This window comes from Protopterus annectens, chromosome 12.part0 (assembly GCF_019279795.1).
Source record: "Protopterus annectens isolate FY-2018-M chromosome 12.part0, PAN1.0, whole genome shotgun sequence".
In the NCBI taxonomy this organism is placed as follows: Eukaryota; Metazoa; Chordata; order Ceratodontiformes; family Protopteridae; genus Protopterus; species Protopterus annectens.
This window is the reverse complement of record NC_056746.1, coordinates 520,358,669-520,374,190: the sequence shown is the minus strand read 5'-3', so window position 1 is coordinate 520,374,190 and position 15,522 is coordinate 520,358,669.

Sequence of the window (15,522 nt, the reverse complement as noted above, 5' to 3'; positions counted from 1 at the left end):
CTAGGTGACACCCCTGCTGTTTCATGGGGTGATAAGGCAGATAAGTTTTTCGGAAGTGCTGAGGATGATAACATGGAAACGAAATCAGGAGATGTGGCAGCAGGGGATGCAGCAGTTAAAACTAATGCAGCAGTGCCAGAAAGTAAAAAGAGGAAAGCAGCAAGAAACTGAGAAGGTGTTTGGTTTTGTGGCAGCAGATGATGCAGTAACTAAAACATGTGCAGCAGTGGCACTATGCAAAAAGGACGGCAGTAACAAACTGTAAGTAAACGTTTTTATAAAGAGCAGATCATCTCTGAGAATAAGAACAAAAATGACGCCGTAATGGATAGATATTATGTATGGGATCATTTGGGAACTGTTCTGGGTATTAAACCTCAAGAAATTCGGTCTTTTATGCATTCTGGGACAGCGACTTTTTGTGACTTAACATTTGAAACCAGTACTGTGATGATGAAATTTGTAGAACTGTGTGACAAAAAGATGGCCACTTATCTGTGGAACAATTGTTTGTTTTCCGGTAGCAACTTAAATGCTAAAAAAAATTATATTTGCAGCTACAAACTGTTGAACTGGAAGAAGACAATTTAAAAAAAATGCATACAGGGTCTGAGTGAAACTGTTGATAATATTGTCAAAGTTAGAGATGACAGAAACTTATGGAATGCAGGGTGAAGGCTGGAAGCTGTTTTTTAAAAATGTGAAAACAATATGGCAAAACACTTGCCAAGTGTTGGTTTTGTGTCTGGTCACAGAGGGACATTAAGATATGCTGGTCAGCCTAAATCATTTTTCTTTTGTGGGGAGTTTTCTCATTTAATTAATGTTTGTGGCGAGGTACAATGTAAGTAGTGTGGGGAGAAGGGACATTCTGCAAGAAATGATGGGCCTGAATGCATGTTGTGTGAAAAAAGGGGACACTTTTGGATGGACTGTCAAGAACAAACAGTGAATAATGAAAAACAGGGAGAAAGGAAAGGAAAAATAAACAAGGAAGTGGACATTCTGCAAGAAATGATGGGCCTGAATGCATGTTGTGTGAAAAAAGGGGACACTTTTGGATGGACTGTCAAGAACAAACAATGAATAATGAAAAACAGGGAGAAAGAAAAGGAAAAATAAACAAGGAAGGACAATAAGAGGGAGAAAGAGGGTGAACTAGGTGAAGAAACTGTAGAACAATAAAAATATGGGGGATGAGGAGAGAGAGTGCATGGAAGAATAGAGGTCAGGATCAGAGATTGATACTAATAAATATTCAGTTGGGGAAAGAGTAAAAGTGAGAAATTTTAACATTTAAAAGTATTTCCCCCAAAACTTAAAACGAAGGAAATGCAACAAGTTTAGAGTACTTTCAGTAAATGTGAACAGTGTTATTAACAATGTAAGAAGGACAGGGATACTGGAATGGTGTGCTAAATGTGATGGGAATGTTATTCTGTTAGGGAATGTAAGATTCCTGACAATTGAAGAAAGACTGCAAAGAGAAAAAAATGTGGGTGGAAATATAATATGGAGCTCAGGAAGTGAATGTTGTGGAGTGGCTGTGTTGTGTGGAATACAGTGAAAATACTAGATGCAATGTTGGCAAGGATGGGAAGGTTAACTGTTGTAGATGTGAGGTGGAGAGAACATGTTTATAGAACTCTAGCACTATTGCCTAAATAAGTAGCAAGGAAAGAGAGCACCTATTTCATCAAATATTTGACTATGTGGTGGATAACATGAATATGATAATTGCAGGGGATTTAGTTGGGATTTTAATGGGAAAATATAAAAAGACAGGAAGTGATAAAATGTGATAAATTAGATGAGTGGAACAAATGTCAATGGACTTATAGAAGGAGGTACTTAGATCTGAAATTGATTATTTTGTATTATCAGAAGGCTTAGGGGTAGCAGATGGTGAAACAGTTGTGAAGGGCTTTTCAGATCATTTAGCAACATGGATGGAGGTGATAGAAGAAGGGGAGTCTACTAAAATAGGAAAGTGAATAAAAAGAATAAATATGAAATTATGGGGTGAAATTGGAGGGTGGGAAATATTGCAATTATGGCTGGATCAAATAACCATGAAGGACTTCTATAAAAGTGATCTGAAGGGTGGATTGAATTTAAAATGAAGTATAAAAGTCCATTTTTCTAGTGGCAGGATGATGTAAGAAAGAAAAATAAAGTGAGGTACGGGAAAATGTATAGAAATGTTTCACAGATTTTATTGAATAAAATTCAAGAGTATTATGATATTGAAAAAGAAATATATAATTGAAATTGAGAAAAAAATTAAGGCATTACTGTTTAGGCAGAAGTATTATTTACAAGGGAGAAGGTATCTGCATATTTTGGTAAAATAGTAAAGAAAATATTAGTATAATAAGGGGAATGTAAAAGCAGAGGTACACAGAACACAAGAGCAAATTATGAGTATTGTAGTACAGCATAAGGAAAATAAAAGAGAATGGAAAATAAAAAAAAAATCCAGAAGAAGTTAAGGAATATGAAAAAGCTGAACTGGATGATGTACTTGGGAAATAAATGTTGATTCAGTATCAGACCCAGATGGCATAGGGTATGGAATGTTCAAAAAATAATGGATTGGCAAACAGAGTAACTTGTAAATGTATTAATTGAATGGTTGAAGGAAGGGCTTGTTTGTGAAGAGTTACGTAGTAGGATATTAAAATTTATATGGAAGAAATATGAGAAGAATGAAATAAAAATTGGAGACCACCAATCATACTAAATAATACATATTATAAAATTATGAGAATAATACGGTGGAGAATGGAGGAAGGATGAGGATATTATGGAAGATATTATGGAAGAATGTATATTGTATACAAGAGAAAGGATGTCAAGAATTGTTTTTGGTTGGGAGAGAAATTGTAAATGGTATAATTAAAAGGGAGATTGTGAAACTCATGGTGGGTGATATTAACAAAGCATTTGATACAGTAGGACATGATGCTTTGTGGGATGTTATGGAGAAGTATGGAACAGGTAATAGAATTATGGGAGTCTGCATGCCAGCATATCAAAGTAATAGAGTGAGAGTGTTAGTGAATGGGTGGAGGAGTAAAGAAATATGCATGAAGTGTGGTATAAGTCAAGGATGCCCATGAGTATTGTTGACACTGGTGATGAAAAGGATAGTGAGTGAAGTAGCTAATAAAACAAATGATGCTAAATATGTGATGCAAAAGGATGTGGTGATTAAGTAGTTCTGACATCCGCAGACAATGCAGCTGTAGTTGCTAAGAACAAAATAAGGATGATGGAAGAGTTGGTTTGTCTGAATGGATGTTTAAAGGAAATGGGAATGACCATGAATAAAGATAAAAGTAAGATTTGGGGCGATGTGGTGAAAATTGGGGATGTGTATTCTGCATTGAATGAAGTGTCTTTGGGATAAAGTTTGGGAAAAATAATGTAGTTATGATGCAATAGGAAGGTTTGATTAAAAAAAAATGAAAGAATATGTCTTCTGTGGAAGACATAGATTAGCATTTTGGAAGAAGGCTTATCTGGTAAATTCTGTATTATGGGTAAAATAGCATATATGCCAAATGTTTATATGATCCCTGAAACATATGCAAAGGAAACTGTGCACTTGGTGTTTTCTTTCATATGGGCTGCAAGATTAAACACAGTGAAAAGAAATGTGTTGCATGTGAGTGAAGATGAAGGGGGATTGGTGTTATTAAAGTCAGTTGTTTCTTCTTCTTCTCTAAAGTTGTATAGAGTATTAAAGTGGGTAAAGGAAGGGAATGAGACATTTAATAGTAAAAATGTTTAAATATAAGGATAAAAAGCTGTGGGAGATGATGAGAATAAAAAAGAGAAAAAGAATACATAAATTAAGAAATTAGAAATTATCAAGAAAAAATGCATAATATGGCAAACAAAAATTAATGATATAGAAAAGTCAGAAACATGTGGTATAATAATGTGATGAAACAATATCATTATGTAAATCCAAATTTTATCAGAAGTGATTAGAGCCATTAAAGTAAGGAAAATGTGGTGGAACAAGATAGTAGAGTGTTAGGATTTCCTACAGAAACTAGTAATAAATAAGTTACCAGTATAGTGGTATATGATAAAAAGAAGATTGAAAGAGTGTGCTTATTTTGTGGGGAGGAAGAGACAAAAAAAACATGTTTTTTGAAACATAAAAGAGTGGTGAAAATCTGGAAAAAAATTGTGTGAAGAAAAACATTTTGAGAATATTAATGACATAAACAATACAGACATGAATATGATTATGTATGGGTATTATAAGAACAAGAAGAAAGATTATGTGAGAAAGGTACATAAGAATTTATTTATATAATATGGGTTATATGTAATAAAAGACTGAATGAAATTTTGTTTAATGGGAAATGGATTTTGGCAGATATATTGCAAAAAAATTAGATTATGGTTGCGGACCAAGGAGAAGGGGTCATTTATGGAAGAATTACAATTCGGATGTTGTAAGAAAAATGATAAATAGTAAAAAATAAAAATGTGTATATATGTACCTGTAAAGATATACTTTTTTAAAATATGTAAATAATATTTTAATGCTGTATTAAATAAAGGACCTCCTACTATTTTCGATAGGTGCAGTGGGATCTTTTACATTCACCTGAACAACCATAAACTCAGTTTAATGTCTCATCCAAATGACAACACAATCAGGAGTGCAGCACCCTCCTTTTACTGTGTCAGGAATCCATCTGCCTGGTGTGAAAATGGGAACTCACAGCCTTCTGCACTGAAGGCAAGTATATTAGTAAAGAATTTATAGATTCTAGTTATCGGCTATGAGGAGATTAGAACATCGATATTAATCATGTAAGTAGGAGAAACCTTTCTTTTAATCTATTATATTGGTTTTAGAAAGAAACATTAACACAATCATTATCTGAGAAAACTGTTGAAAGTTATTTACCCTGATGGCTGAAACAAAGTTTGCCACTTTTTCTCATAATGGATGACTTATTGTCTAAAATTTTCTTTTGTTAGAGTACTACAATTTCTTTCCTTCTCTCCTACTCTACCACACAGTGTCTTCTAATATAAGTATTAGATATAAAAGTTTCTTTATACTACCTTAATTTGCTAACAATGGGATGTTTCATGCATTCTTCTCCTTTAAATGTCAATTTATTGCAACTGTTGTTACCATGTATTTTTTCTAATTTTATTCATTAAGTTTTTTTTTTGGTAAACTTTGTTAGGCTTGTTGTTCTGTAATTCTTTAATTCTACTACATTTGTATTGTATTTGTATTTATTGGAAATTTTCTCCCCAGGACTCCATTGAAAACGGGCTCCTCATGGCCCAATGGACCATCCAGGTAAACAAACTGCAAGTAAAATAAAAAAAAAAACTAAAATAAAAAATAAAATAAAAAGTTACTTTATATATGACTCAGATGCATTTTCTAAAATAAGCATTATATGTTCATAGCTCAACGAATTAGACTCAATCATTCTAATATGTATGTATGTAGAACTAATAAAGTGCTTTTTAACATACATTAAAAAACACATTTCATCATGGGATAGGGAGGGACACACTATAGGTTGCACTAAATATAATTTGAACATGTGCATTTTATTCCAAAATAAGGCAAAGCACATTGCTTAAAGCACATATTTAACTTAAATTGGCATGAAAACTATACTCATATGTTATCTTTCAGGAGATTGTTGTAAGTGTTTCTTTGAATATTAGTAAAGCGGTTCTAAGTGATTGATCATTCACTTTCCAGCTGGGCATCCTAATGAAGGAAAGATAACATTTTGCTTGCTATAGAACTTAGCCTCTCATTTAACAGTCTTTCCCAGTTTTCTTTAGAAGAGCAATGCTGAAACTGCTCACATATATTTATAGTTTATAAGTTTCTCTTGAAAATCGGGATTCGTTTTTTAATATCCTGCTAAAAATATGAATTTTGTAACTAAAAAAAAAAAAAAAAGAGAGAGAGAGAGAGATTGGTTTGTAACTAATGGTACATGGAGAAGATAAAGATCCATGTATTATAAAGAATTATGATCAAGTCTCCAATCATAACCCTTTATTGTGTGATCTCTACATGGATGCTAAGATTTTGGAATTTGTGTGTCAAACCCATAATAAGCTGGTTAGGATGGGTGACCCAATCATAATCCTTTATTTAATCAGACAGCAGAGCATAACTACTTACAGCATTAGTTTAGTGTTGTGTTGAGCTTGTTGCAGAAGATAAGTATTATTTATTTATTAAATTTATTTGCATTTGGTTACTAGGAAGGACCAACTGGTTCATACAACACCCCTTTTCAATGGAGGCACAGGAAAAAACTCCTGAAAATATTTAGTGAGAGAAAAACTTGAGATTATAATAGATACTTTGTGAGCACAAACACTATTTGAAGAATAGTGATTGCAGATTCAACATAGACTATGGATCTAGATATGTGAGACAGGTAGCAGTTGTCAAAGAAGGAAAGTCAGAAAAAGGGGGTGTTACAGTGAAGAAGGAAGTATTTATGGTAAGCCAACTGTAGAAGAGTGGGGGCAGGAGTACTAGAAGAGAAAGTTACATGGACACCAGAATGTTATTACCTTCAGCACAGCATGTCAACCACATTGGCTTAGAGGTCTCAGGCAGGAGTACTACAAGGTGTGAAGGACTATTAATAAAGAAATAGCACCACAGATGTTAGGGATCAGAAAACAAGCTGGCTGTGTACACTGAAGTAAGTGTGCATGTGTTTTTTTGCATGTGTACATTTGCGAGTATATGCCTGTGTGAGTGCATGAGTGTGTGTGCGCGCTCGCATGTGTGTGTGTGTATGTGTGCACTTGATTGCATGTGCATATTTGTGAGTGTATGCATGCATACGTGTGTGTGTGTGTGTGCACACTTGATTGCATGTGCATATTTGTGAGTGTATGCATGCATACATGTGTGTGCGTGTGTGTGTGTGTGTGTGTGTGTGTGTGTGTGTGTGTGTGTGTGTGTGTGAACGTGTTTGAGTACCTCTGTGTCTGTGTATGTGTATATATCACTTGTGTGGAAAAAAGCACATACACCTATCTGTCTGTATTTTAAGGCAGCCTCATGAACCATGAACATGATGAAAAACAACACTGGCAGTACACTTAGGTAAATCCCTTTTGTGCAGCCTTACACAGCTCTCCTAAAAAGTTTGAGCTGCTCCACCTGGGGGAGGTATACACCCCCTTTATCTAAATGTACATTGTCTTGGCGTTAGGGTTAAGAAGTCTATGTGTCCTAAAGATCACCTGTTTTCCTCACATTAGGAAAGTACAGTAACTAACAAGATTACAAAATGGTAAAACTGAAATTATTCACTGGTGGTTCTGCTGCCATGACAAAGCAGCCGAAGCATTACATGTACTGGCTACAAAAGGAAGGAACAAGGAACTCAGTGTGTAAGGCTTTTTCAAAGATCAGCTGACAAGACGAGTGCAATATATATATGCTGTATCTTATACTGAGGGATCTCATGCAGGAGGTTGAACACTTGGGTAGAATCCCAAACAGTCCCCCCCAAAAACACCCTTGTAAGGGATATAAACAGCCAAGAAAAAAGGAGAGCCTGAGCTCAAAATACTCAAAAGGGTAGCCCTCCTGAAGCATGTTACATGTCTGGATTATACTGTTTAATAAAAAATACATACCAAGGAGGGGGCAGCCATGGCACATGCATCTGGGTTAGCTTATTCCTGAAACATGCAATAAAAGCATCCAAGCAATAGCCAGACTATTGTGGTACTATATTAGCCTAGGACTTATCAGGCTTCTAAAGGAAAATTATGTTTTTGCTGAGAATCTATTTGGAGAGTATTTGTTTAGTAATTAAAAAAAAAACACCCTGCCATGACTCAATGTGTGGTTGTTCCATATGTCCTTGCTCATGGACCCAGCAGTGACAGAACCAGAACTTTTGTTGGGTATTCAGGACACTGTTGCTAAATTATCTTCTTTATTAAATACTAAGACAAAACCAGGAGGTGAGTGCATGGGGTGAGTGAAGATTAAATACCACTTTAGTGAGCAAACAAAGATTCATTTGTAGAGAGATCCATTTGTTATGGAAGACAAGTTAAGGCTTTTTACACATAACGATCTACTGATTACTGATCCACTAGACTGAGGCAACAAACAACATGAAGGTACAAAAGCAACAGGCCCACTGACATACCTCTCATTCTCTTAGAGCAAGAAATCTGGACAAAGCCTGACAAAACTGGGGGACAAAGGCCCAAAAATAGGGACAGATCTTAAATATTGCTATTATAAACTAAATAAAATTGCTAGAGTAACAGGGTTTGTTTTAACATACATTTTCTGAAGGATTTGAAGTCTGAAACTCAAATGTATAGCATTATTTAGTGACTTCGTCCTCAGATCATCCGAGCGATTTGCCAGAAAACTACAAATTGTATGATGAGCAGATTAAAAATATGAGCCAAAAATCTGGACATTCTACAAAAATCTGGACAGTTGAGAGGTATGCCACTGATCTAAGCACTTAATGGATGGATACAATGGGACATTACTATGAAACTAATTTCCTAAAATGAAGCTGTATCTTTAACAGAGCCTGGAACTGATGCATTCACTTCAGGCATTGTTTCATTAGTTTGTGCTGGGTAAGAGTCTTCTGTTTTGTCTAATCATGTGCCCTGTGAAGGCCAGCATCTGTAGTGGTAACTGATGCCTAGATTATAGAAGATATCTGAAATAGGCTAGACATACCTAGAAATTTTCAAATAGAAGTGGAAAGGGGTATCCGTTGGCCTGGATATTTAATATTTCCTTTTAGCTTTAAAGATGGCCTGAATGGAAAGCTAACTAGTAGCATATACTAACTCCAGGATCTCCCTGGAAAGAGCTGTTGGCCAAACAGGAATTCCTCCAGTAGCTATATTTTAAAATGGAGGTTGCCACCTTGTCGAAGTGGTACAGTGTCTAGCAGATGGATTAAAATCCCCTCTGTAGATGTCAAGATTCAGGATGTCTAGAACTACATTTCTCAGGGCAACACAGTGTGTTAAGAATGAGCCTTGATTTTTTTTGAATGGAACTTACAACTAATAAAAGATTGGGGTTAGTGGTGTGGTAGAAATGATATAGCTGAAAGGATAATTTTGCAAAGATGTTTAAAAGCAATGACAAGTATATTCAAAAGAATGTGCATGTTGCCCATTGGTTCATAGGTTCATAGGTACTTGCTAAGGTATTGAGCTGTGCTGTGAGGATCTTAGAAAAGCCTAGCCTTACATTCCCGTGGTAGTTATTAGCTGTTATTTTGTATATGAATAACCCAGAGAAGGGCTGAGGAAAGAACTGTTAAGACATTTACATATGTTCCCTATCCAAGAGGGAAAAGGGTGCAAAATCAGATGTGAATTTGCAGTTATACACCTTATTTAAGAGAAAAACGAAACAAATGGTATTATTTAAGCAAAAGGAGTTCATCTAGTGGAGTCTGAAAATGCACCAGAAGCAGCAACTCAGGACAGCAAATCAGACTGTTAGGGGAAAAATGTTGAGAGTTAATAAGCAAAATGTTGAATCTGAATTAGACACAGGCACTCAGTGTAATATTATGTCATTAAGAATAAAAGACACAGAAAGCTGTGTGCATACTTCTAACACCAGCTCTAGCTTCTTGTATATGTAGATTATTATGCCTCATTCTCTTAAATAATGAAACTGACAGACGCAAAAGGTACAGCTGTGATTAGTGCATTAAGTATATATTCTAAAGATATGGTATGCACAACGCTGTCATATCTATGTATGGTCATAATGCATAAGTCAGAATGCAGACGATAAATGCATGAGTGAGAATTCAGACATATAACCAATAATTCAAAAGAAAGTGAGAGAGAGAGAGAGAGAGAGAGAGAGAGAGAGAAATTGTACACACTCCCTTGACTAATAATTTCTAACTTGCGCTGTTTGGAGAATTCTCTTCACATGTCCATTAGACTGCAGATAAATGTAATTGATGTAAAAATAAAAATAAGAAGCACAGCATCTTGTTTCAAACTGTAGCACTCAAGGTATGTTCAAATAATATTCTGGGTTTTTTGGCTTCTGAGAGGGTAGAGATGGTGAAATAATTCACAATATGCCAGCAAAGAGAGAATGTATTCCTACATAAATTTAGGAACAGCAACACAGTCACAGAGGCCTCCTGAATACTGCACAGAGCCAGAACAATAGTATTCTTAACAACAATGCTGATTTATTTACAGGCTTTCTGTGCAAACTGTCACACAACTATAACACGTTGAACGTGAGAGAGCTGCACACATCAGGTGTGGCCACCACAGACCCACTCATAGGAAAATTAAGTTACTTATGGCTGGATCACCTTTTTGTCTCCATCCAGGTCTCCAATGACCGGAACACTTTCCAGACCTAGGACAGGAGTAGCTTATATGATAAATACCTATGCAAAATGGTCTGAGCCTGTTTTTGTGTTTTACTTTACCAGTGAACCTATATCACATCTGTCGCCCTGCTAGACAGGGGTCCAGGGAAGTAAATATTGTGGGAAGAAATATCCAGGGAATTGTTATGGCTAGGCTTGTGTAGGCCCTAGGGCCGATAGCCTAGTACCAACCTATGAACCTATGAGCCAGTGTAAATATTTGAAAAGATACACTATTCATTCTGTAGATTTTGTTATACTGAACAACTTTCATGTTGCACTTTGCTGCTTTTGAGTTATTTGGGTTTATTTTTCTTTGCATTGTAGACAAAACTATATAACATTAAAAGCTGCAACATCACAACTATAGAGATAAAATATGAATCTGTATATAACACAAATAATCAAGAAAGAAGAAATTTTTATTACGAAATGTTTATCATAGTCTTTTACAGCATCATACACATCATCAAACACAACATACACATCCATATGTTTTCGAAACAACAGCAAAACACATGCAGGTCATTCTTCTTGTCACAAAACTACCTTTCATATTTCCTTTTAATGACCAGAATCCATCCTGATTCATGTTACCATTGCTTTTATACTGTACAATCCTTCATCTGACCCTTAAATATAAAATCATCTTGTTACAAGGATGCATGCACAGTAAAGTCAGTTGGCTATTTTTGACAAATGTTAAAACACTAAATATTGCTAGCAAAGTTGTTTATTTAACATATATTTTGTCGGCAGCAGTGTGAAGGTGTCACCTATCAGCTGACAATGGAAGAAGTAAATAATGAGATGGAATCTGAGTGTTAAGAAAAAATAAGATACGAGCTGCAGGAGGTTGCCATGATGTATTTTAGCTCCTGATATGAGAAGCAAAAAGTGCTGAGTATGAATGTGGCTGAGACTATAAATAGTCTGGAATCTCTGAATTGAGCTGTGATACCCATCTGTTTGAAGTGTATTAGAAACAATGGCCATGGTCAGATTGGATGAGATGGATGAAATGGAGGTCTTGCATGAGCAATAGTCACAGAGCATGCTCAGTGACAAACATGTCTGAATCAAAGATTAATTCTACGGTAAAGCAAATTGACAAGGTTGAGCAATACTTAACTGGAGTGCAGGACAAAGCAAGAAATTACATTTTAAGACAATATAGAATTATAGAAGTAAAGGGAACAAATGTATGCAGTATGTAATGAGCAAGACAATAGATTGTACTCAGTTTGCAAATGATACGTTGGAGATAATACTGGGAAAAAGACAAAAGCAGATACTGTAGAAACGTGTCAGATGGGTAGAAACGTATCAGCAGTGTGGAGGCCAGGATTTGTAGAGCACGCTCATTCCGAAGTCATATTAAGGAATAGGTTATGATTTGTGGCTGCAATTAAGGAATGCAAATGAAGAATGTTGAAATTTAAACCACCATTCCCTGCTGACCTTTGAGAATCCATTTGAAGTGATTCATAAACTACTTTTAAGACTTGAGCAATTGCAGTTGGAACAGAGGGAGAAGCATTTAAATTTAGCGATGATGATGTTGCTGGAGAAACAGAAGATGACTGGAAGGAAAGCTCAGATTTGAGTGAGAAGGGGAATCTGTTTATGTATGCAATACCTGGAACAAGATGGCCAGAAAGATCGGAAGGTTGTACCTGAATTATGCACTGTGTGAAACTATGGAAATAGTTGCTTATTACATTTATCTAGTAGAGTGATATGAACAGCTAAACTGACCTGTTAATATCAGTAAACGTGAATGTTTTTATAAATATTGATGATGTCAGTTATGTAACAAAGGACAATAACTTAAAATGTACTCTACCTTTCCAAATTTTTGACTACTGGTAGAACTGATCTTTAGAAAATCATGAGTTATGTGACTTTGAAAGGCATATTCTATCAATCTATGGAAGGATAAGAAAGTATTTTGCTAGTGTTCTTTGATTCTACTTTCATGATATAAGAATAAAGCTGAATATGGTCTTCTTTAGGCTTTTCCCGGTTAGGGGTCACTACAGCGGAACTCTGGTCCACTAATGATTGGCAGTGGATTTTTATGGTGCCGAGTTGCCAGCCCAATGCCCAACCTTCAAAGAAGACACACTTATTCACGCATGCACCTACCTGCATGTCTTTAAGCTCAACCGTGGGGAGGACATGCAGACTCCACACAAAAGGGGCGCTAGCCAAGAATCGAACGGGAGAATCTCTTGCTGTGGGGCGACAACACTAACCGCTGCACCACAGTGGCATTAATAAACCTGAATATGGTGATGGTTAATAATATGTAGCTAACCCATTCTAGATTATTTAAAATATAACAATTATGACACACTTTAGTAAGAATATTTGACATATTATATCAAATAAGATAGTTTCATAAAATATTGTTTTCTTTTCACTATTTTGAAAAGATGAAGGGCAGTATAATGGAACTTGGATTGAGCTAGTTAACTGGTTGTAGACAGAACAGGTTTTTCTTATAATGTGTTGTACAAAGGTATACTTCATTGATAAAAGCTTTTATTTGTTTGCAAGTTCAAGAAAGTCAGTGCTAATAATCCTTACAGATGCTAATACAGTCATGAGGAATGCCATATATGGCATTTATGGAATATAGTTATTAGCCATGCTGTATAAGACATTCATAGAATACAGTAATTAGCCATGCCATATATGGCATTCATGGAATATAGTAATTAGCCATGCCATATATGGCATTCACAGAATATAGTAATTAGCCATGCTGTATATGGCATTCAATGAATATAGTTATTAGCCATGCCATATACTTAAAAGCTGAAGATAGTATATACTAAAAATATTTAACAGATGTTGCCAAATGTTGGCTATACTGAAAGCCCAGGTATACCAAATGAAATAAATGAATATTATTAAAATTCTTGTTTATCAGCAATATTCAAACGGTTGTATTAAGTCAATTTGAGATGCTATTTGACTACATGCATTAACAGTATAAAAAAGAGGAACATTCATAATATGATCTTTAACAGACATTAAATCTGGTTACAGATAAAGCCCAGATACAGTAACATACTTAGGACTGATGGTACTAAGATGTTGTTAGAATCTTAAAAAGGTTTATATCAATGATGGTATTAAAGTTAAGTTCATTATTCATTTAAAAAGGTTTAAATATATGTAGTAAGGTTATTTAAAAGTATTACAATTACAAGGAATGATATTCATTTAGAAATGTAATGATATTTCATTAAGAACACTTTAAAATATGTTCTAATGCTTCTAGATGTCTATGAATTAGAAACAAAGTTTCAATGCCAATGAATTGTGTGGGTGTGTTGTACCTTTAAGAAGCATTTCAAGATCAGCATGTGCATATAAATAGCAAGCACGTGCTAGCTTCAATGCCATTTTGAGAGTGCAGACAGAGAGTGAGCATGTATGAGTGTAATAGCTAGTTCGTTTATAAATTTATCTAAGTTAAAGTTAATAAGCCTCAAGCCTGATGTATTTGTACATAATAAAGCTGCTTGAACAGAACCCACAAAGATTCATCTATTTTATACTGACTGGACGAGCGACAATGCCCATCATATTCTTTTATGTTATAGAAGACCCATTCATCCATCATATAATTTTATTACTTTAAATATCTAGTCCGAATAAGAGAATGAGCTACATTGTATTAGTATACCATCACAGGTATAAAAGTAATACAAAGACATTTTATTATATTAAATATGTAAAGCGAAAATGGAATGCAGGGATAGAGCTATATGTAAGGGGTAGATAGATAGATAGTGTTTTCTGAACCAACAATTGTATGTTGGGAATGAGTCTGAGATGATAAACTCAGGGGGGGGGTAGCATGAAGGAAGACAAAAAAAGACTCCCTTCTGCCTATGTATTTTATATATATATATATATATATATATATATATATATATATATATATATACACACACATACACACACACACACACACACAGAGACACACACAAACACACACACACACACATATATATATTTTTTTTCACTTTCTGTATATCTTTAATATTAAGAGGAAGAAATGGGGTGAACAGGTGCATGTCAGAGATTAAAAGAAAGAGAGCTGATTTGCATGACAAAATTAATACACTAGTTGTTTGACTCCATTTTGTTGACTGACAAAGAAATGTCATTAATTAATGAAAAAAGAAGTGGGGGGAGGTGGAAAAGAAGTTGGTTTTCCTCATCCTCTGTTGTATCTACATATAGGTGGCTGGGATGATGTGGCAGAAACTGGACATGATCCAGAATGATAAACACTGCAATTAGAAGATGGACCTAATGAGAAGAGGTGGATGTTATAATGAAATGAATTATCTGTGATATGAATTGGATGTACCAGTTGTGTCTATCGAGTCTTACGGACCATATAGCTTTAAGGGAATATTAGACAATACTTCAGTCAAAGCAGCTGCTTGAAAATGACAGTTGAGAATGTAAAATGAAGGAATTGACAATGTGTACGCAAATAAGGTGTGTGTGTAAAGACAATGTGATATGTCCCCTACAAGGGGAGATTTAAATCTGATAATAATGGAAGGACATAATACACTGAGTGACAACATGATGTAGTAATGATAAAAAGATACATGAGAAGGCAACATCAGATTTAAAGGCTGGGAAATATTGGGGAGGTATAGGTTGAGATTCAGCACAATGCTGTTTTAAGTCAGTAGTTGCCTGTTTGCTGTTGGAAGGATTTTGTGTTAGAGGTTGAGAATAGCACAGTTTAAGCAGGGAGAAATAATAATAACAGTAATGAAAAGTGATTTTTTTTAAACTGGGAAAGACAACCTTGTTTAAACTGAATTAGATGAACGGGGCATCTAGAGAAGGTTAGAATATATCAAAAATGAGGTGGCTGGAAAAATGCACTGGGTTTAAAAAGATACATCCAGCTTTCACCACAAATAAAAAGACATTGGAAGGAGAAATAACAAATTATGCATGCTTGATGTAAAATTTGTGTGGCACAGTGGCATAGCAGTTACCATTGTCGCTTCACAGCAAAAGGTTCACT